The sequence below is a fragment of the Bos taurus genome, chromosome 28, assembly GCF_002263795.3.
Source record: "Bos taurus isolate L1 Dominette 01449 registration number 42190680 breed Hereford chromosome 28, ARS-UCD2.0, whole genome shotgun sequence".
Classification (NCBI taxonomy): Eukaryota; Metazoa; Chordata; class Mammalia; order Artiodactyla; family Bovidae; genus Bos; species Bos taurus.
In genome coordinates, this window is record NC_037355.1 from 32,470,969 (window position 1) to 32,495,103 (window position 24,135).

General features: G+C 40.2%; 1 long non-coding RNA gene across 1 annotated transcript; it reads left to right on the forward strand.

Annotated features, from left to right (window-relative positions):
- Nucleotides 1–4,479: 4,479 nt before the first annotated feature.
- On the forward strand, nucleotides 4,480–18,080 carry LOC107131390 (uncharacterized). Its single transcript, XR_001495368.2, has 2 exons — nucleotides 4,480–4,664; nucleotides 17,410–18,080. It is a non-coding gene; the product is annotated as an uncharacterized lncRNA (long non-coding RNA).
- Nucleotides 18,081–24,135: the final 6,055 nt, after the last annotated feature.

Here is a 24,135-nt window from a genome sequence, read left to right on the forward strand (position 1 = left end):
TTCCTGTACGTCACTCTTAACCGTTTCTACCGTCTTCCATCCAAGGGTAGATGAGTAGTAGATCTCATCTGCCCCTCCTATATTCAAGAAAAGCTGGGTCTTTTAAAAATCATGGCATGTTGCATCCCTACCCAAACTGGAATTATTGTCACTAAGGAAAAAGAGCAGGAAGGATATTAAATAGGCATCTCTAGTGTATCCTATGAGTAAAATATAACTATACATATGCCCATTGTACAGATCATGAAATGGAAGCTTAAAGAGGTTAAGTGATTGAAGCTTCACAACTGTCCCATGAAAGAAATATTCTTGTTCCCATACTACAGGTAAAGGGTAAGCCAAGTTTACAGAAATTAGGGAATTTGCCCTCATTGTCACACATCTACCTTCTTCTAGAATTTTGACACCATGTACTACACCACAAGTCATTCTAGGGAAGGCTTTGATTCAATGGCAAGACAGTTTGAAGATGGAAAGAGGAACTGGGCTAAGAAACATGATTGAGACTTTGTTTTTCTTCTCCCGGTGATTCAGCCAGTGGTCATGAGCAGAATCTATTTTGTGGTTGCATGTGATTTGTTTGATGTCTATTAAGTGAGCACAGAACATCTGGCTACTTTTCCAAGACTCTTGAATGGAGGCCATCTGCCCATTTTTACTGCTTATTTTGAGGCTCATTGGCCATGCGAGTGTTTTATCTCTTGGGCTCCTCTTGACTCCTGACTTCCCTGGGAAGTCCTGGGCAACTTCAGCTATAAATTAAAGACTACTTAGAGGAAAAAAAAAAAAGAAAGAAATTGAGACCTGGGTGGAGGGCAAGAGTCCTGTACATGGTAAGATGACCATATGAGGTGATCCTGAGTCAAGGCACCTGGGTAGGTAAGGAGAATTCTAATTCCCCTTTCCTATGAAAGCTACTCTTCCCACACACAACCCCAACCCCCAGCACACAACATTACGTGTAGTTCTGATGGGGCTATTTATACTGAAATTCCATTTTTAGCCCCCTGGTCCTAAGCTGTGCTCTGTCTCCAGCTAGACCTGGAATGTAAACAAATACAGTGATTAGTCCAGTGATTGGCAGTGTGAACTAGGTAGGGCCATTTAGAAATCTCCCTAGATTCTAACTCTTAACAGTGAGAGAATGTCCCTATTTTTTCCAATGATGAGCCATTAGTATAAAGGTCTAGGGATGCTAATACTCTCTCTCACCACTGGGAAGAGAACTTAGCTGCGAATGATACAGTCATTCAGTGGGGAATGAATCCAGACATGGCAACATAGCCAGAGCCCTGAAAACATCATTGAGCCCCTGGATCTACCATTGCCTGACCTGTGACCTATTTCAAACTAAGTTAAACAAAGGAACAGCAACCAAAGAAAAACAGCAAGAAATCTGTTGTCTGGTGTAACTGGAAAGTCTCTCTCACTTTTGATAACAGTGATGCTGACTAAGACTCTAGAAATGAAGCACCTTGCTAAATAAAATCAACTAAAAAGTTTAAAGGAACATAACCAAGGCACTAATCCAAGACTATTTGAAGGACACATAAGGAATGAGTTGAGAAGAATGGCTGAAAACTAAGTTTGAGAACATGGAAGATGAGATATTACTTTTCTTCACACAGTGAATGTATACATACAAGTACATATATGAATGTATGTACATACACACATACATACATATATTTGTATGTACACATGCATATGTGCACACACAGATGTATATACCTTGTATTATCTCATGGATGTATGTGTGCATGTACAGGTGTATGTATGTGTATATACAGTTATTTTCAGATCTATTTAAGTGCTATTGTGATTGAGTTGATAGTGCTTATAGACAAACCTGAATTTTCTCCAAGGTCCTTTTTATCATTTTCTATAGCAACAAATAAGAAAAAAAATGTTCCTACCCCATTCACAAAAAGGTCAATTAATTTTTTGTGTTTTTCTATGGTCTAGTGGCTAACTGAAAACTCTCCCCATCTCTTACCCCCAGCAAGAGCTTCAGAAACACAAAAGCTGATGCAGTGTCCCTAGTTCTTAAAGCCCCTCCTCCAGACTTTTTCCTTTAATGAGTTTAAAAATTCAATAATAACTATGCATATGGGAGTAGAATCCATTGTGTCATCCTTGTTTAAGTGTTTCACTATTAACCTCTTACATTTATAAATATTTTCAAGGGAGAGCACATGCATATTTCATATGCCATGCTGAATGTGCTCTCTACACAGGTTGCCAGAAGGCAAAATACAAACACATGAAATGTTCAACTAGATCATATGCAGCTCAGTTAAATAAATACTAAGATGACAGACTCTAACAGTAATTCACTATCAAATTGTTAATAGACAGTACATTGTCTGTTATGCCCAAATTGTGTTACCAGTGAGTCAAATTAAAGGGTGAAGAAAGTTAGATTTGTGTGTCACTTTAAATTGAAGCCTGCTTCAAAATGCTATCGAGCATAATGAAAGAATACCTATAGACCATCCTCTGTTGGCATGGTAATGTATTAAGCTAAGATAAATGGGGCAGTCATCTGAAGCAGGAAGTAATGTTGACCAAACCAGCAGTTAACAAGCTGGTTACCTGACATATATCAGATTTTGAAAGACAGAAAACATTAACAGTCCTGCTGATCAAGATCTGATGAGGGTTTTGTTTTTTTTTTTAAGTTCACTGGGTCTTGCTAACCACATATCTAAAAGAAAGAGTCCCTTTTAAAAAAATGTAATTTATCATTTCATGCATTTATTTTTGGCTGTGCTGGGCCTTCATTGCCGCACAGACTGTTCTTTAGTCGCTGCAACTGGGGCTACTCTTGGTTGCTATGCACAGGTTTCTCACTGCGGTCTTCTCTTGTGAAGGAGCACGGTTGCAGGGCACACAACAGTAGTTTGTAGTGCATGAACTCCACACTTGTGGCTCAAGGGCTCTAGCGCACAGGTTCGATAGTTGTGGCGCGTGGGCTGAGTCGCTCTGTAGCATGTGGGATCCTTCCTAATGAGGTTGAAGCCATGTTTCCTACATGGGCAGTCTGATTCTTTTACCGCTGAGCCACCAGGGAAGCCCAGAGTCACTTGACATGAAGGCAAGTCAAATTTCCAGAAGTGTGGTATCACTGTTTGTAGTAGCAGGGTTTGCAGTGGTTGGGAGGGTTAGACCTCATTATCCATACTACCACTTCATGCCACCACCCCAGCTATGTCATCTCAGCATAATGACCAGATGACTTAAGTTCCTCAATGAAGTATACTTCTTGGCAGGAGAAAAGAAAATTCAAACTGTGATCTATATTTCAGAGCTTAAACGATGTGGAAATTTCTGCTGTCGTTATTATTTCTTGATATTTGGGGGTTCTTTTGTTTGTTTTTCTCAGTTTACGTCTTGAAAGATTTGTGCTACTCTACCATTCCAGGCCAAAATGCTCTCTTATTCAGAGAGTAGGTTAGTACCATCATGCCTCTCCTGGACCACAGCCATGTCTCCTTAACGGAGTCTTAGGCCACGAGCCTGGGAGGAAGGAGCTGACATTCAGTGCCCGAGTGCTGCCCATCCATTCCCTCCTCTGACCCCTTCTCCCCCATCCAATCTGAGTGGTCTCCACTCCTCTCTTTTCTTTATGCTGTATTTCACTTATTCATAATGACCATACACTGAGGTACCCAACTCACATTCTACCCCTAAGCTGTTGCGGCTGCTGCTAAGTCACTTCAGTCGCGTCCGACTCTTTGCAACCCCATGGACCGCAGCCTATGAGGCTCCTCCGTGAAAACTCCATGGGAGTTTTCAGGCAAGAGTACTGGAGTGGGTTGCCATTGCCTTCTCCATCTACTCCTAAGATGTGCCTCCTAAAATTGTGTTGTCTATTTGTGATTAGGACCATACAGCAATTCCAGAGACAGTATGTATATGTGTGTGTATATATATACATACGCACACACATATATCTACCTGTATGAGCCCCGAGGCAGCTGTGACATGGACTGAAATGAACTGGTCAGTGAATATCAAACTGAACATGTGTACATCTGAGTGATCCTGGACATATCTGTGTACACATGTGTCTGTCAGTCTGGGGAGCATAAAGAACAGTGACCTCTGTACTGATGGAGACATCTGTCAGGGGCTGAGATATATACCCCTCTGCTCCCCTAACCCAGCCATGGATAAGTAGATACCCTGATAAACCTCTCTCTACACACCTGTATTCATGAGAATTTGATAGTAACAGATAACCTTTCCTGCATATAATACATGTCCGTGTTAATAGAAGCCACATGGTGATTGGATACATTAGTGAGAATGCTAAGATAGTAGGATTTGGAACCTCCTAAGCAGCCAGTGGGACCTTCCAGTCCCTCTCAAAACCATCTGCAGCAGTAGTCACCTCGGTGATCCCCATAAAGAGCTGGGTCTTACTGTGGACAAAGCCCCATCATTAACCTGTGCATATTTTTCTTGTGCAGCAACAGAAACATGAGGTCGGTCCAGCCTGGGGCAGTTTCTCTCCAAGAGAAGATGGAGGAAGCACAGCTAAGTGACTGGAAATTTGACATGCCTTCATGTCAAGAGATACCTGTACCTCTTGGAAACAACAAGCCCTTTGTGGTACCTCAGTGGGATCATCAGTGGGGCATGGCCCTCTCTTGGACAACGTAAGAGCTCTGTTATATTTCCCTGGCCCCTGAAGGGCTTCTGAAGCATCACCTCCTTTCCCTCACCAGCTTTACACTCCTGGTTCTGCCCATCACATCCATTTCCCCAAGTGGCATCTGCCTATTGCCTCCAGGTCTGTGGAAATTGTCTCCATCTGCCTCTTCCCCTGGAAACCTCTCACTGACAATCTAAGTCTCTGCTTCTATTCTCTTCATACAATACTATCTCAAAACCAGTGGTCCTTAAAATGTGCCCCCGCCCCAGACCATCAACACTGATAGTGTCTGAGAGCTTATTAGAAACGTATTCCTGTGTGTTTATCTTGTTTATCCTTTTAAGAGTATGGAAACAAACTGTGCAGTTCCCATTCATTGTGAAGCCTCAACAATCAGACCCATTGTCCGTCAGAGCCGGGAATGCACCTGTTCCTGCCTGATCGTTTGTGTCCAGGTGTTGTTGCTGGGGGAGGCTCTGAGCCTGACTGAGCGGGAGGCTCGGTAAATGTTTATTGAATGAATAGATGATTTACAAGTGAACAGGAAGCAGAATCATAAGGCAGTAGAAAGTCCAGGCTCTGAGGCAAGACTTTCTCAGAGCAAATCCTGGCTCCTATATTGCTGGTTCTGGGGCCCTAGACAGTTACTTAGTCTCTATGCTGCTAAGTCGCTTCAGTCGTGTCCGACTCTGCGACCCCAGAGACGGCAGCCCACCAAGCTCCCCCGTCCCTGGGATCCTCCAGGGAAGAACACTGGAGTGGGTTGCCATTTCCTTTTCCAGTGCATGAAAGTGAAAAGTGAAAGTGAAGTCGCTCAGTCGTGCCCGACTCTTCACAACCCCATGGACTGCAGCCTACCAGGCTCCTCCATCCATGGGATTTTCCAGGCAAGAGTACTGGAGTGGGGTGCCATTGCCTTCTCCTATGCTTGCTAGCAAAAAAGGCATGGTAATGGTGCCGATTCTGTGGGCAGTGTGTGGATTTGATACATTAATACCGATAAGTACTTTGAATGGTGCATGTCATCTAGTTGCTATTGTTATTGTTTAGTTGCTCAGTCGTGTCCAAATGTTTGTGACCCCATCGACTGTAGCCCACCAGGCTCCTCTGTCCATGGGATTTCCCAGCAAAGAATACTGGAGTGAATTGCCATTTCCTTTTCCAGGGCATCTAGTAAGCACCCCCTATTATGAGTATTAATTAAGAAGGATTTTAATTCTGATATATTCCTGTTGAAGGATTTCACTGGATTTCCCCAAAGGATACTTGGAATTAGAATCTGGAATATACAGACAGACAGTCTGTGACTTATGATAGTTCAACTTATGATTTTTCAGTGTTATGATGATGTGAAAGCAATGTACATTCAGTAGAAACTGTACTTTGAATTTTTCATTTTGATCTTTTCCTGAGCGAGTGATACGTATTACAAGACTCTCTCAGGATGCTGGAAGTGACACCCATAGCTTGCAGTCAGCCCTGACTGACAACCAACACACTTACAACCACTCAGCACCCAGGCAACCATTCTGTTTTTCACTTTTAGTGCAGTGTTCAATAAATTACTCAAGAGATTCAGCACTTGATTATAAAATAGGCTTTGTGTTAAATGATGTTGCCCAACTGTAGGCTAATGTATGTGTTCTGGGCATGTTTAGGGTGGGCTAGGCTAAGGTACCATGTTCCATCAGTTGGATATGCTAAATGCATTTCAATTTGTTATGTTCTCAACTCATGATATATTTATAGGGACATAACCCATCATAAGTCAAAGAAGAGCTGTATATATATTATCTTCTGATTCTATTTCTTGGCACTTCTCAACACAGTGTCTGGAAAAGAGCTTTATTTGGTGATGTCATTTTCTACCCACTAACAGTGTTTATAAATTTGAGACAGAGTTGAAGAGAGCAGAATTTGCTGAAGTCTATCTTGCTCTTCCCTTTTCACCTCTCCTTTTCCTCAGCCCCCATCTTCTTTGGGGCTTCCCTGGTGTCTCAGTGGTGAAGAGTCCACCTGCAATGCAGGAACTGCAGGAGACGCAAGTTCGATTCCTGGGTCAGGAAGATCCCTGGAAGAGGGCATGGCAACCCACTCCAGTATTCCTGCCTGGAGAAGCCCATGGACAGGGGAGCCTGGCGGGCCATAATTCATAGGGTCACAAAGAGTCAGAAGCAGCTTGGCACACATACATCTTCTTTTCCCTCCTATTTCCTGCTTTTCCCTTTTCTTTCTTGCTGTCTTTCTATGCATCTCTCTCTTCTCTCTGCCTCCCCTTCCTCTTAACCCACACTGACTTCCTCCTTTTCTTCCTCTCTCTCACCCAGATGCTTCTGGAACCATCACAATTGGTTTCTGCCAAAACAATGAAATGCCACAAAATGTCTGAAATATTATACATGACTCTTAACTGCCCTAATGAACATGCTAGGAAAGTGTCCAGGGAAACGAAACATTATTGCAAATGAAGTACTCAAAGTTATTTTTTCACTGTACCTGAAATTGAACTTCTTTGCTATTCTTTCAGCTGAGAACATCTTGTTACAAACTATCCCCAAAGCAAAGGCAGGAAGGGCTGCCTGGGGACCACTTGGGTACCACCTGGTATCCCAGCCCACCAGCAGAATGCCAGTCTCACCCGCCTCGAAAAGCGGACAGACTGCAGGTCTCATGGCTGCTGTCTTCCATCAGATGCCTCATTCGCCCCTGCAGCTTGGAGGGGGCCTAAAATGGAGAGTTCATGATCCCCCCGTGCTCAGAGGCTGAGTATGCCCCTCACATGTACTGAGGAGAGGATTCTGATGTTTGGTGGGAGGTTGGACACGATGACCTCAGAGATCCCTTCAAAGTGGGAATTCTGTGATTAGGGTCAATTCTTAACCTCTGAACTGTTGAAGGTAACTGGAATTCTGCTGGACTGTGGGTCACCCCACCTCAGCCCTCAAACCACGGAGGCCTTTTTTAATGGTCAGCATTCCTTCAGCCCTCTGACAATCATCCAACACAACTCCTCTGAATTCCACCTTAGCTCTGTACTCTTTCTCAAATATAAACAGTAAGTCAAACACGTCTCTCTGAAGTGACTGCGAAGATAGGGTGTTGCCCACCCAGGCCAGCTGATTATGGCTTTTTGGTTCAGATGGGGGGTGGCTCAACACAGGAGTGAGTGACGGTGACAGTGGGTCATGCCCATCCTTGACTTCTGCCTCAGCAGAAAAGCCCTCTCCTCCTCTTGGGGGTGCATCCTCCTCCCGTTTTAAAAGTCAAGCCGAATTTATACCCCTTTTCTCTCCCAGCCAAACAGGTGACTCCTGCCAGGCCAGGAAGAGAAAAAGGGCATTGTCTGCTTCTCCCTCTGGCTCCACTTCATTTCATTGAGCTCACGTGTTCCCTCTTCATGTCACTGAAAATGTTATTTATCGATCCTGCTGACAGCGGCAGTAAATAGAGCCCAGGCTGTTTTACATCGCTGATGAGAAGGCAGGCTCCATAACTCATCAGGCCCAATCTGATTCCACATCAGTCCTCTTCCCCTTTTTTCTCCTCTGTATCTCATTACAGAAAGAGGAATTAATACACATGGACAGAAGAGAAATGAGTTTGGCTGCTCTTAGGGCTTTTGTGGGAAAGCAGACATCCTCAGTGGCTCTTTAAGAAAAATGGACGGAGGGTCAGCCCAGTTGCTCACTGTGGACCATTAGCTGTGCCCTGATGATAACAGACTGAGGGGTCCTCATACCCTTGGACTGGAGCTGAGATTTGGGGATTAGCATAGAGATGGCTTCCCAACCATTCTTTTGAATCTTGGTGTACAGCTATGGGCCAGGGATGCTATGAACTGTAAGATAAAATGATGCATTTTCTTGCAATGCCTACTTTAGATTTAAGGAGTAAATGTATATTAAAATAAACACAAATATTTTAATGTGGGGTTAACTCGAATGGACATGGATTTTAGTGTGACACTTCAAAGAAATTTCGCTTTTGTGATGAGTTCCATTGGAGCTATGCTTCAGACCTCAGTGACGAGCAATCCCTTCATCCCTTCATTCTGGCTTTGGGCCTTCTCAAATAAAACACTTCCAAAAATGAGCCAACCTGTTCATCCTACTCTTCCATCTTTTAATGTTTAATTATTTGGCTGCATCAGGTCTTAGTTGGGGCATTCGAGATCTTCACTGTAGCCGTGGCCTCTCTAGTTGTCGTGTAGAGGGCTCAGTAGCTGTGGTGCTTAGGCTCAGTTGCTCCGCGGCATGTGGGATCTTGGTTCCCTGACCAGGAACTTCTGAAAACACTTACTTTGCGTTGAACCCACCATAGTAGACAGTGAGTCTACACTGAGACAAGTGGTACTGAGTGGAATCCGTGCTGAACGTAGGGTGGGAACCCTGAGATTATTCTCCAGGCCTGTCCCTTTGTTGCTGGATTTCAGGCACAAAGCTCCCTCTTGCCCCAAACTCACTATCCTCCTCTGTTAAATGGGGTTGATGGTATCTGCCTGCCTGAGCCTTCGTGAGCATTAACTGAGACAGAGAGAGGAACTTTGCTCGTCAGTCGTCTTGTACCTGGGATTAAAGCAGTATTAGAATGCAGAATCAGCGCCAATCACTTTTCTTTTATCTTTTTAATATTTATTGATTTGTCTGTACCAGATATTTAGTTGCGGCGTGCAGGATCTTGGTTGCCACCTATGGGATCTTTCAGTTGTGGCATGCAAGACCTAATTCCCTGACCAGGGATCAAACCCAGGCCCCTTGTGTTGGGAGCAGGAAGCCTTACCTGCTGGACCACCAGGGAAGCCCCTGAGCACCCGTTTCTGATGGCAGGTACATCATCCTCATAAGGGCGTGTGGAAGGGCTACACGTTACAAAACGTCCCACCATGTGAAACAGAATCCGTGTCGTTACTGAGCACTCGCTAACCGACTCAAGATCAGGCACGGAGAATACTCTGTGGGAGTACACGAGGACTCTGATCTAAGGAAACCTATGTCTAACTGAGATAAGTAGACAAATGTCACTAGTGTGGGACGTGGGCAAGCAATAGCTAGACTGTGCAGGTAGACTGTCTGTCCAGACTCTATAATAAAAACAGGACTATCACTGTGAATGTTTATGGGTGTTTAGTATGTTCTAGCAGAGAAGGCAGTGGCATCCTGCTCCAGTACTCTTGCCTGGAAAATCCCATGGACGGAGGACCCTGGTAGGCTGCAGTCTATGGGGTCGCTAAGAGTCGGGCACGACTGAGCGACTTCACTTTCACTTTTCACTTTCATGCATTGGAGAAGGAAATGGCAACCCACTCCAGTGTTCTTGCCTGGAGAATCCCAGGGACAGAGGAGCCTAGTGGGCTACTGTCTATGGGGTCGTACAGACTCGGACACGACTGAAGTGACTTAGCAGCAGCAGCAGCAGCATGTTCTAGGCATTGTCCTAAGGACACTACCTGTAGTTATCTCCACTAAACCTTCTAACAAACCTCCAAAATGTATCTTCATTTATAATTAAAGAATCCAGGCTTAACCAGATGAGGAGGTTCCCCCATGATCCTGCAGTGTTTGCACCAGATTTGTTTGACTTCGGAGCCTCTGAAAAGGCCTTCTCAGGGAGCTGTGACCATGTAGGACAGGGGTGCATGAACATTGCCAAATAAGCCCAGTTTTGTTCACTTTTATCCTCTGGGCACTAGGGCTCCTCAACCCCTCACTGTGCCTCAGGTTCTTCATTTGCAAGAGAAAAGGACTGACTTAGTTGATCTCAATTCTGAGACTCTGGATATACTTGTGAAAAGGGGAACTAGATAGATTGAACTTCAGTCTAAAAAGCTTGTGATAGGCTTTGAAAACGGGCATGATACAGCCCTAAACTAGGACTCGGTTATCTCTCAGGAGATGGTTCCTTTAATTTTGGAAAAATAGATGCACAATTCATCCACTTCTTTGAAATAAATTTTGAACATATGTGTGTACATGTATGTACATACACATATATATTCATATGTAAAATATGTTTGTACATATAATACATATACATTCATAGGTAAAATATAGGTATTTATATAAATATGTACCACATATATATAAACTATATATGTATATGTATACAAACTATATATGTATATTGTATATGTATACAAACACTTATCATTATTATTGCAATCTTTATTAACTTGCTTGAATTTTAAGTTGACTCTCCCTCTCCTATACTCAAAGTTTAGAGCTCTGAGTATTGAGATATCTGAAAATCCTAGCTTTTATTCCTTTATTTGCCATCTTTAGAAGTTACTGCTGCTTGTTTTCTTAGCTATTTCATAGTTCCTAAACTTTGCTTAAAAGTATTTCTAATTCTTCACATTGAAAAGTGGACTGCAAATGAAGTTTAATACAGAATGTTTTGTACCAAGAAAACTAATGCCTCGTTTTCCCCCCTAATGAGTGCCAAAATCATCACAGACTCAAGGCTCATGAATAATGTATATCATCCAATTAAGTACAAATGCTGTTCAGTTCTTGCAAGTGGTATGTGATACCAGTCTGGCCTTAGAATGGGCACTGCGGGTAGGGATGGAAGAAGGGCTTGGGGAGCGTTGTGGTTGTGTGCCTGTGTATCTGACAGCTAAGCCCCCACAACTTGTCATGCTCGTTACATCCTGCGAGCTAAACTTCCCATGCTTGAGTCCACAGAGAGGTATTTTTTATTTTGTTTTGTTTTGTTTTCCTAACCATAAATAGAACTTATCTTAAAATTTTAAATCCTCAGGCTCTAATGGCCTGGGAGCTCTTGTCTGGTCATGTCCTCTGCTTGTGAAACCATCCACTCTGGCCAGCAGACCCCTCTCCCCAAGCTGAACTGCTTCAGGTGGTCACCCTCTAGGGCTGACCCTCCGAGGGAGATGCTCCAGTGATTCTCTGTACCCAAAGAATACACTTCACTCTTTTGGCTCCTGATCAAGATGTCCTTCTTCACCAAGAGATCTTGGCAACCTTTTGAGGGTGCTGATTTGGGTGTTGGGTATGTGTTTGTTTATTTTTGTTTTAGCATTTATTTATTTGCACACAATACTGTGGTCAGGAGCTTGCTACTTCTCCAGGGAAGTTGTCTGCAATGCATCGTTGAGGCGACAACTTAACGATTCACAGAGATCATTCTCTGTGGTCTGCCATGGAGACTCAGGAAAGCATGAACTGGGCATGTTCTTTATCTTCCACGACCAAAAACACAGAGCCTGAAGGACATGATATCACATCAGCGCTTTCAGACAGCCAGTAAAGGTGATTATATGTCTGAACCTCAGTTCCCTCATCAGAAATAGAAGATAGTAACTAACAAATGTTTTAGCCAGGTGGATGTATAGAGTAAAAGCATTGTTACCTATAAATCCTGAAGCCTTGTGCAAATGTTTGTAATTACCCTCTTTGCTATGAGTATATAGACATCCCCACTAGGACTTCATGACTGGACATGACAAATCTCCAGGACTTGGGCTTACCCAAGCCAGGTTAATGTTGTTCATAAAAATATTCATCTATCAGGGTTTGCATTTGTAACATTTAGTTGTGCCAAATAACAGAGCCAGCCGGCGGTTTCTTAGAATTACACCGCCTAATAATGAATGCTGGAGACAGAATTTTTTTCAGCCTAAAATCTCTTCTTATAACTCAGGGTTGATGAGTGCTGCCCTACATTTCTCGATGGATCCAATTTAACACCAGACGAAGCAGTGACTCAGACTAACTTAAATATCTCAAGACGAGTTTCACCTTTTCCTCTGAGGCTGTATCAGTTCAATTGCATAAGTGCAAATTTATTGAAAGTGGTTTGGTGCTTAGCTTTTCTCTATTGGCAGTAATGGAGTTTAAATTTATAGCAGGCTGATGAATTTCAGATAAGAGAACCATTACCTTACAACAACATTAAGGAAAAATATATAACTCCAATTGCTGAACCTCAAATGCGTATTGTTTGAATGAGGGGAGATGGATGAGGTAGGCTGACATTTGCAAATGCAATTCCTTTCCATCCTCGTGGTACTAGCCCAGGAGTTTGAAAGCATGGCATATTCCAGAAAGGGCTCGGGATAGTTATGCATTACAAGCGCATTATAACAAAATAGCAGAAGCAGGACATGATCTAGAGGTGAGGGATTTTTCCTTCTCCTAATTAATATAATTGGAGGTGTCTTTTGGCAAAGGACCAACGCTGTCGTAGGGCTTGGGTGATTCGTTTGGTACTTGTGACATCGTCGCCCATGTATTATTTTCCTTTTATACTTGCTTTGTCTTCCCACAGGGTGGAACTCTGGCATTATATAGACGAAAATGAAGGATGCAGTCCACGTGTGAGGGCCAAAGAGGCCTGGGCGTCTCCATTTTCTTGAGACTTCCAATATATGGGGGAGGGGGAGAGGAATGCAACTGAAACAGCTTTATAAAAATTATATGTGTTATATTTATATGTTGTATTTTTAAATGTTTATGCTGAGTAAATGAATTCTTTACCTTTAAGAATGTAATATTATTTGCTACATTAAGATTATCACAGAATTGATAAAATGGGGGTTATACACAATATTCTCGCACAATGGAACACAAATTTCGGGTTGTGTGATGCACTTTATCTTTTCCCCATTTCTGTCATGCATCTTAGAAATTGTGTGAATGACGTCATTTAGAGATAGTCTCTTTTTAAAATAATTTATTTTGATTGTAGTTGATTTACAGTGTTTCAGGAGAACAGTGTGACTCAGTCATACATACATATGTATATCTATTATATTTCAGTTTCCAGCATAGGTTATTACAAGATACCAACTATAGTCTCCTGTGCCATACAGTAAGTCCTTGTTTGTTTATTTTATATAGTAATGTGTATCTATTAATCCCAAATTCCTAATTTATCTCTTTGTCCCTTTCCCCTTTAGTAACCATTAGTTTAGTTTCTAAGTCGGTGAGTCTGTTTCTGCTTTGTAAATAAGTTCATTTGTATCTTTTTTTGAGATTACACATATAAGTGATATGATACATCTTTGTCTGACTTACTCCACTTTGTATGAATATAAAGTCTTAACATGAGACGCTTTGTGAGTTTGTGTGTCAAATAACCCTTTCTGCCTTTCCATTTCCACCCTATTCCTCTATAGACCATAGCTTTCCAAAAAATGTCATTCTTGGGCAAGTTACTTACTTTTCTGGCTCTTGTTCTCATTCCTAAAATGCATGTGTGTCTGAGGCAGGGGTAAAGGTATGGGGGTCCCCAGCACCACCACAATCCAAGATGAGACCCCAGATTTCCCCAGGGTGAGAAGCATTTTCCCAGCTTTTAGAGAGAAGGTCACTTCAGTCCCCAGGGAAACCCCACTTGGGATGATTTCTCTGTGGTCCTCTCTCAGTCCAAGGCCCCTCCTTTGCAGTCCATGCTATCCATGGGGAACCAGCCACTACGAATGCCCCAACCCTTCTGAGAAGGGGGTGGCTGAGGAAGGAGCCGTGAACAGTGTCATTTTATTGATTTTATTGACGTTTAGTTGACTTACAGTGTTATTTTCACGTGTACAGCACAGTGATTCAGATAGGTGGGTGGATAGACAGTTCTTTACCCAATTCTTTCCCCTACAGATCATTACCAGATCGTGAGTGTAGGTCCTTGTGCTATACAGTAAGTCCTTATTGATTATCTATTTTATATAGTATGTATATTTTAATCCCAGAGTCCTAATGAATCCTTCCCCACCCTCACCATTTCCCCTTTGGTAACCATAAGCTTGTTTTCTATGTCTATTTCTGATTTGTAACTGAGTTCATTTGTATCATATTTTTAGATTTCACATAAAAACGATACCATCTGACACTTGTCTTTGTCTGGCTTACTCAGATTAGTACAATACTCTCTAGGTCCGTCCATGTTGCTACAGATGGCATTATTTCATCCTTATGGCTGAGTAATGTTCCCTTGTATATGTGTAGCACATCTTTGTTATGCATTCATCTATTGATGGACACTTAGGTTGCATCCATATTTTGGCTATTGTAAATACTGCTGCAGTGAACACTGGGGTGCATGTATCGTTTGGAATTATGGTTTTCTCCAGATATATGGCCCAGCAGTAGGATTGCAGGATTATTTATGGTAGTTCTATTTTTAGTTTTTAAGAAACCTCTGTACTGTTCTCCATAGTTGCTGTACCAATTTCTATTCCCACCAACAGTGTAGGAACACCCCCCTTTCTCCACACGCTCCAGCATTTATTATTTGCAGACTTTTGATGATGGCCATTTAGAGTATTGTAAGGTGGTTGGTACCTGTTTAGTTTTGATTTGCACGTCTCTAATAATTAGCAGTCTTGAGTATTTTTTTCATGTGCCTGTGGGCCTTCTGTATGTCTTCTTGGAGAAATGTCTATTTAGATCTTCTGCCCATTTTTTTACTGGATTTTTTTTTTTTTTATACTGAGCTGTATGAGCTGTTTGTATATTTTGGGAATTAATCCTTTGTTGGTTGCATCATTTGCAAATATTTTCTTCCATTTCATAGATCGTCATATTATTTCGTTGATGGTTTTCTTTGCTGTGCAAAAGCTTTTAAGTTTCATTAGGTCCCATTTGTTTCTATCAACAAATATTTAGGTTGCTTCCAAGTCTTGGCTATTGTAAATAGTGCTGCAGTGAAACTAGGTACATGTATCGTTTTGAATTATACTTTTCTCCTGCGTCATTTTAGACACCATTCCTCTGACCGTTGTCCCAGCACTATGGGCAGGGAATGGAAGTTCTACACATTCAGTGTCTTTCCTATTTGGCTTGTAATCTCTGTCCTACGATACCAGAGTCAGCCCAGCACTTAAAACACAGTTCTCTCTAAGAGAGACTCTTCAGTTTTCTGTAAATAATACCAGAGGGATTTGTGTAGAATGAGACATTCGTTTTGTAGTTATTCACACAGCACATCTGAAAGAAAGGGAACTGAATTCAGTTGGCTGGTGGTTTATTATGAAAAGAACTGGCTATTTGAACTCAGGAAAGTTTGAATGAAATTAAATAGTCAAACACATGATGTTTTGCCAGCAGTTTTTTCAGCCAAGAAATAGCTTTTGGTGTGGCCCAATCTTGGAAAGGTTGATACTGTCGCTCTAGGCCAGAGCAACTGACTCTGGTCCCTTGTTATAAAAGTCCGTTAGAAAACACCCAGACTAATGTGGCCTTGGGGGGAAAATTATATTTCAAGTGCAAATTGCAGAGCAGTGTCCATAGCTGATCCAAGAACATGGATTATAATTTTAATATGGAGCCTTTGAGGATCTCACAGTAATCCCAAATTGATTTTTTTTTCTAACATAAGGACAATGGCACATCAAAATCATAAAACTAAAAGTGACTGCAACTATCAAAGTACATTTTAATTCACAAACATAACTTTGAAAATAAGAGATTATTTAGTTCAGTTTTCTAATTTTATGGATGAAGAGACTATGACCTATAGAAATGACCCTCGTGCCTTCCCTGGGGTAGAGATTCTAGTCCCATCTCCTCTTTGTAGTGTCTTGCCTGATAGAAATTGACATCATGGAGCTTCATGAATTAGGAAGGACAGATTACTTTTTTTGATCCTATTTTAATTTTTCTCAAAACTCATAAAATATCATTAGAGTGCTTTTTAATTTTTTCTGAAAAGCAGGAAATCGTAAGATTGATAAATAGTTTAATGTGAACCTGATGGCTTGATTAATTAATCACCAAGCTGAGGAACCACTACAATTCATATGTCAATTCAGACTATTTTCGGGAAATGATTTGAATCAATTGCTAATGAAATTGAGAAATTTAGGAGCCACTTTCTGACTTCCAAATGACAGGGCTCATATTTAACTCAAGAGATGTGACAGTTAATGACAACATAAAAAGTGCCATGAATTATTTTCCAGATCATGGGAAAATTATAGCATCTCCCCATTGAAACAGCTCGCAGCTCATCAGCATGAAAATAAACAGCCTTAATCACATGCTAAGACATCTTCGATGCTGTTTAAAATCTAGGTTCTTTTTGAAATAAACAAAGACCATAATCCTCAGGAATAATTGTAATATTTCATAACCTCTTCCTTAATACAGAGTGATAGATGAACCTAGTCTAACTGATATTACTCCTGCAACCTTACAGAAAAAAAACCAGTATGGATCATTGTAATTAATAAATCTAATTACTTTAAATCCTTATACTAGATAAAGGTTAATTTCTCTTCCCTACTTTAATTCATAGGCTGAGGTTTCCAACCCTGCTTATGGCTTGCTTTGTATATCTTTCCATAACTTTTCACTTCTAGGCAGACACCTTAATGAATTTAACATTACATCGAGATATAACAAGACAGTTGTTGTGTGTTAATGAAATATCAATGGCAATGGGAAAATGCACTGATCAATATTTAATCTAATTAAGGTGTATACAAGGCAATATTATGTAATTAACTCAAAAGAGCATAAGTGATACATACATGTTTAAATTTTTATTAATATATTTGTTAAGAATTTTTACATCATGCTGCTTTATGGGCTTACTTGAGAGATATAAAATTAAAATGTTTGTCAAGATGCTACTGGAGCAAGTATTAAATGTGGCTCTTAATCATCTTAACAGTCTTTAAGGTTCCCGTGCAGTTCTGATAGTCTCACTAAGGATGAAAGATGAATTTTCCAACAAACAAGGGTCCATATATAAAACCTTTCTGGAATGGTCTTTTAATTTTTTTCTTCTAGGTTCTCATGCTGCTTTGCAAAGAGAATATATAACAGGATTTGTACAGGTAAGAAAATTTGAAATATGTTTACTATTTTTAAGAACATTCTTTAAAGAGCTACATGTTGCCAGGGAGAAAATATACGGAACTGTAAATATCATTGAGTTACTCTACATATATCTTTTGGGATTTTAATACCACAGCTTCACAAATTCGTGTAGAATTGCAATTTGGGGGGGGGGTGGTGAATTTTGGTGGGACGGTGATTATGTATCTCATACAAAGACCAGAATAGACTGTTACGATTTTCTACTTTGCAAATATACAAAGCTGCAATATGGGAAAACACTTAAATGGGATCTTGAAGCAAATCCAGAAACAGGCCATTGTGCATAGACATTAACAGGGATGGTGCTGTGGGATGTACATTTGTGCTGAGTAAGAACAAGTTCAAGGTTACAAAGTCTAAGCTCCTTGTTAGGTCATATTGCTCTGAAAGTTTGTAGTGTCTCATGGCTCTCTAAACCCCGCAGGCAAATCTAGCTCTTGAACCAGAGAACCATCTACTTAAATGTACTCATTTCCTGTGCAGATATTCATAGATGTGGTTAGAGCCTCTTGGATTGCTGTAGCTGCTGGAACACCAAAACTATAGGAGAATTTTTATCCAAATAAATATATAAAGACTGACTGTGGTTGCACAGTGATCTTATTCTAAAAGCTTTCATTGCTTCCCTCCATCCTCCCATTTTATTGTGGAAAGAATATTGGAGTCACTGGGACAATTTATTGTTCTCATACATTCCTGGTATGTATATCTTGCCTAAATGTTGGGATGGCATTTCTGGTTTTATCTCTGTGAATGAGGGAGTGAGGGATAAGTCATACCTTATGACTCCCCATCTCTCCTGTGAGCGATGATAACAACAGGGTGAGTCATCATATATTAGACACACAGCTTATTTTTCTTCCTCTCTTGAGAAGGGCTGCAAATGCTGAAGATGACAGTTAAGGAAAATGAAAACTCCATAAAAGGTATGGGATAAAGATGTTCCAAATAGAAGTAAGCTTTTAAATACTTCTGTGCGACTGTGTTGGTAATGAAGCCATTGATAGGTGTGTGGCAAGCTAACAAGAATGGCTGAAAAGGATTACCTTCACCTCTGGGCTTTTTTCACTGTAGTTAGAATCATCTCGAGTCCACAATTCCTGTTGTGTTACAAATCTTTTACAGCTAGACAGTTTTTAGGCCTAAGCAACTCTTAAGGTGAGCAAGGGAAAGATTCACAATGTCCTTCCTCGTGTAGGCTCATGTCTGAGCCCATCATGGTGAGGCAGGACAACCCATCTTGGAGTTTGTGAGGGAGCGGGAGAACTGACTAACCCAGATAATCAAAAACTCCCCTACCTCATACTGTCCCTAGAAGGAAATGTGCAAATGAAAATTCTGGCATTTGATTATCCTTTTCATATCAAAACTGAAATGTTAAAGGTTCTTTGCCTGTAAAGGAACTATTGATCCTTCATCTTAAGGAAAAGGAAACAAACCAGCAAAGAACACAGCTAAACTCTTTAGAAGAGTTTTCTAACAGAGTCATTTCTGAATTTGATGTAATAAAAGTATTCCAAGTGGCCTATTACCCTCAACTTTTAATTTGCAAAGAAAAATAGTTCTTTAATTCCTCTGTCATTTCTGAGCCTTTCTTTTTTATCAGCTTTGTTGAGAACTTTACATACCAAAACTTAATTGGTATGTAAAATCCTAAAAGATATATGTTGAGAACTTTACATACCAAAAAGAAAAAATATCACGAATTTTCAATGTACAACTTTATGAGTCTGGCAAATATGTAGTCATTTAATAACAGCAGTCAAGATACAGAATAATTCAAGTTTTGTCCTGCTCCTTTGCAGTCAATACCCTTCCATGACAGTTAGAGGCAACCACTGATACTATTTCTGTAATTTTGCCTTTACTAGAATTTTATTCTTATGGAATCATAAGATTGTCTTTTGTGTTAGGCTTCCTTTACTTAGCATAATGCTTTTGAGATTCATCGTGCAGCTGGTTATTTCAATAGTATGCTTTCATACTGGTGAATAGAACTCTTTGAATGGATATGCCATAATGTTTAATTCACCGATTAATACGTTTTTGGTTTAGTTTTTAGCTATGAAGACTAAGACCCATATGAACATCTGAATACAAATCTTTCAACAGCCCTATGTTATAATTTGCCTTGAATAAATAGAAGTGGAAATGCTGGATCAAATGGTAACTGTGCATGCATGCTTAGTCATGTCCAACTCTTTGCGACCCTATGGACTGTAGCCCACCAGGCTCCTCTGTCCATGGGATTCTCCAGGGAAGAATACTGGAGTGGGTTGCATGCCCTCCTCCAGGGGATCTTTCCAACATAGGGATCAAACCCACGTCTCTTGTGGCTCATGCATTGGTCGACGGATTCTTTACCGCTGAGCAGCCGGGGATACACAGAAGTGGGAATGGTAGATCGAATGGTAAAGGGAAGTGTGAATTCTTAGAGACTGCCAAGATGTTGTTTAAAGTGACTGTATAACTTTGTATTCACACCAGCAATGTATGAGAGATCTATTTCATATCTTTGCCGAGACTAAGGTTGGTGGTCTTTTTATATATACCACATCTTTCTTTTTCCATTCATTTGCCAATGGGCATTTGGCTTATTTACATGCCTTGGCTATTGTAAGTAGTGCTACTAAGAACATTGAGATGCATGTATCTTTTTGAATTTTCATCTTTTCTCAATGATTACAGGATCATACAGTAACTCTATTTTTATTTTTTAAGGCGCCCCATACTGTTTTCCATGGCAGCCATACCAATTTACATTCCCACCAATAGTTTAGGAGGTTTCCATTTCCTCCACACCTTCTCCAGCATTTATTATTTGTAGACTTTTTGAGATGACCATTCTGACTGGCACAAAGTGATATGTCATTATAGCTTTGATTTGCATTCCTCTAATACAGTAAGCCCCCCACATAGAAACCGTGGAATTGTGACCTTTCAAAGAGACAAACATCCATTCACAAGCCCAATCACATGAGTTAGTTCACATGTCTGGCATACACTGCCAGAGGCATGCACCCTGTACGAGTGATTGTGCTCCTGTGAACTTTATAGTACTGTATGCAGTAGTACAGAATCTTTATTTCAAGCCCAGATGTCTGGAAGCAAGCATCAAAGCAGTGGTGATGTAGCTGGTACGACTGTACTTTTCAAGGCACTTTGCTGTAGGATTAAAAGTGTCTTAGTTTTTGTTTATGTATTATTTGTGTGGAAAGTATTATAAACCTACTACATTACAGTTCCTATACAGCTGACTGTGTGTGTTGGCTTCCTAACTTCATTGGACTTAAAAACATGCTCTCAGAATGGAACTTGTTCATATGTAGGGGCTTACTGTAATTAGCAATATTGAACATATTTTTCATGTGCCTATTGGCCTTCTGTATGTCTTCTTTGGAAAAATGTCTATTTAGATCTTCCACCTATGTTTTGATTGGGTCACTTGTCTCTTTGAAATTGAACTGTTTGAGCTGTTTGAATATGCTGGAGTTTAATCCTTTGTTGGTCACATTGTTTGCAAATGTTTTTTCTCATCCTGTATGTTGTCTTTTCATTTTGTTGCTTCCCTTTGCTGTACAAAAGCTTTTAAGTACCATTTATTTTTGCTTTCATTTCCATTACTGTAGGAGATGGGTTCAAAAAATATTGCTGTGATACACATTGTGGAGTGTTCTGCCTGTGTTTTCCTCTAGGGGTTTTATAGTATCCAGTCTTACATTTAGGTCTTTAATCCACTTTGAGTTTATTTTTGTGTATAGTGTTAGAGAATGTTCTAATTTTATTCTTTTTGTATAGCTGTCCCGTTTTTCCAGCACCACTTTTTGAAGACACTGTCTTTTCTCCATTGTATATCCTAGCCTCCTTTATCATAGACTAAGTGACCTTTTCTGTCCTGTTCCATTGATCTGTTTTTGTGCCAGTACCATACTGTTTTGATCACTGTGCTGCTGCTGCTAAGTCGTTTCAGTCGTGTCCGACTGTGCGACCCCATAGACGGCAGCCCACCAGGCTCCTCTGTCCCTGGGATTCTCCAGGCAAGAACACTGGAGTGGGTTGCCATTGCCTTCTCCATTGTGTGAAAGTGAAAAGTGAATGAAAGTGAAGTCGCTCAGTCACGTCCGATTCATAGCGACCCTATGGACTGCAGCCCACCAGGCTCCTCCATCCATGGGATTTTCTCGGCAACAGTACTGGAGTGGCTTGCCATTGCCTTCTCCATTTGTACTAATAGTACAGGCTGAAGTCAGGAAGCCTGATTCCTACAGCTCTGTTTTTCTTCTTCAAGATAGTTTTTTTATAGAGATTGTACTGAGTCTGTAGATTGCTTTGGGTAGTATGGTTATTTTTAACAATATTTTTTCAATACAAGAACGTGGCATATCTTTCCATACGTTTGTGTCTTCAATTTCTTTTACTAGTCTCCTACAGGTTTCAAAGTACAGGTCTTTTGCTTCCTGAGGTAAGTTTATTTCTGGGTATTTTATTATGATTCATGCTTTTTGTGTTTGCTAAAAAAGCTTTGCTTAATTCAAGGCCACTAATGTTTCTTCATATTTTTAATAATTTTAGACCTATGATCCATGATGAGTTATGTATGGTGTGAGATTAGGGTGAGGTTCATTTTTTTCAATATGAGGTCTAGTTGTTTCAGTACCATTTGTTGAAAAGGAAATTCTTCCATCCACTGAATTTCCTTGGAATATTTGTTCAAAATCAATTAACCGTATAGGTGCAATACTATTTCTGTAACTGTCTATTCCATTAAACTGTATGCCTATCATAGTTTTAATTACTGTAGCCCAAAGTAAGTCTTGCTAAGTTGCTTCATACACTGATAATTACTTTCAAAATAGGCTTGACTATTCTAGCCTTTGCATTTCCATAACTTTAGAATCAAATTGTCAATGTCTTTAAAAATCCTGCTGGAAATTTGATTGAGATTGCATTGAGGCTCTAATTTTGTAAAATTGGACACTAGTCAATCTTTAGATGTATAAACACTGTATAACTCGTAATATTTTTTGTTTTCAACATATTCATCTTTTATAGCTTGTCTTATAGTAGTAAAAATTTCGTGTTGACATTAAAATGGTACTTTTAATTAATCCAATTATTGATTGTTAGTATAAGAGCCCCCTCCCCTCCCCCCCGTGCAAGCACTGGTGGCTGCAACAGAAGAGAAGGAAAAGGCTACCCACTTCAGGATTCTGGCCTGGAGAATTCCATGGACTGTATAGTCCATGGGGTTGCAAAGAGTCAGACACGCCTGAGTGACTTTCACTTACAGGATATAGAAATACCATCAGTTTTGTACATGAACATTGTGTCCTGCCATCTTACTAAAGTCCCTTGTCAGTTTGCACAGCTTCATGCTGTGTGCAACAGGTCTTCATTCCTTTTAAATCTGTTTGTTTGTTTGTTTTTCTTACCTTATTGCAATAGTTAAAATTTCCTGTGTGTGTGTTACTCTGTTGTGTCTGAGTCTCTGTAACCCCATGGACTGTAGCCTTCCAGGATCCTTTGGCCATGGAATGCTCCAGGCAAGAATACAAGAGTGGGTTGCCATTTTCTTCTCCATAAGATCGCCTACACAACATTAAACAGACTTGGTGAGATCACAGATCCTTGTTTCCTATCATGGACATAAAGCGTTCAACCTTACAATGATGTCCGCTGTAGTTTTTAATCAGGTTGAGGAATTTTCTTTCTTTCAATTTTCCTATTGAAAAAAATATAAATAATTGGAGAGGTATATTATATTCATGGACCTGGAAATGCTAAAAAAGACTTCGGAAAACTTTGAAAAGTCAGAGGGCTTATGCTATCTGACTTCAAGATTTGTTCTAAACCTACAGTAATTGAAATCTGTGATGTTAGAGTCAAGATAGAGGGACAATGAAATAGAATAAAGAAACTAGACATAGATATCTGATTAGTTTACCTTCAACAAAGAAGGAAATATTATTTAATGGAGAATAAATAGCTGTTTCAACAAATGATGCTAAAAAAAAAGTTAATATCAATATTCAAAAGTGAAAAATATTCAGTGTCATGTCTTACAATATTTTAAGCAATGATAAATTGGACTTTATCCAAATTAAAGACTTCTGCTCTTTAAAAGACACTGTTAAGATAATGAGAGAGGCCACAGATAGGTAGAAAATATTTGCAATCACATATCTGATAAAGGACTGGTATCCAGAATATGTAAAAAAAAAAAATAGCAAATACTTCACTATAAGAAATAAATAACCTAATTTTAAATATGGACAGACCATTTTATGGATAGAAGTCCCAATATAATATGTAATAGAGGTTTTGGAGAAAGGAAGAGAATGAACGTAAAGCAATATCCCAAGTCATAACTGGTCATTACTAAGAAGTAAATTGAGAGGGATGACAGAGAAGACTAAAGCACACACAACAAGAGCACCAAAGCTGTATTGACATATCTTGTGTACACCTCAGGGCATTGTTAGTAAAGGGAAATCGACTTGTTTGCACATCTTTGCCTCAGAACATGCTGCAAGAATTCAGGTTACCACAGGTTTCTTGTCAACAATATTAGAAAGAAGACAGTGAAACGCCTGTGAGTCCAGATGGAAATACTTTGATCCTAGGAGTCTGTGACCA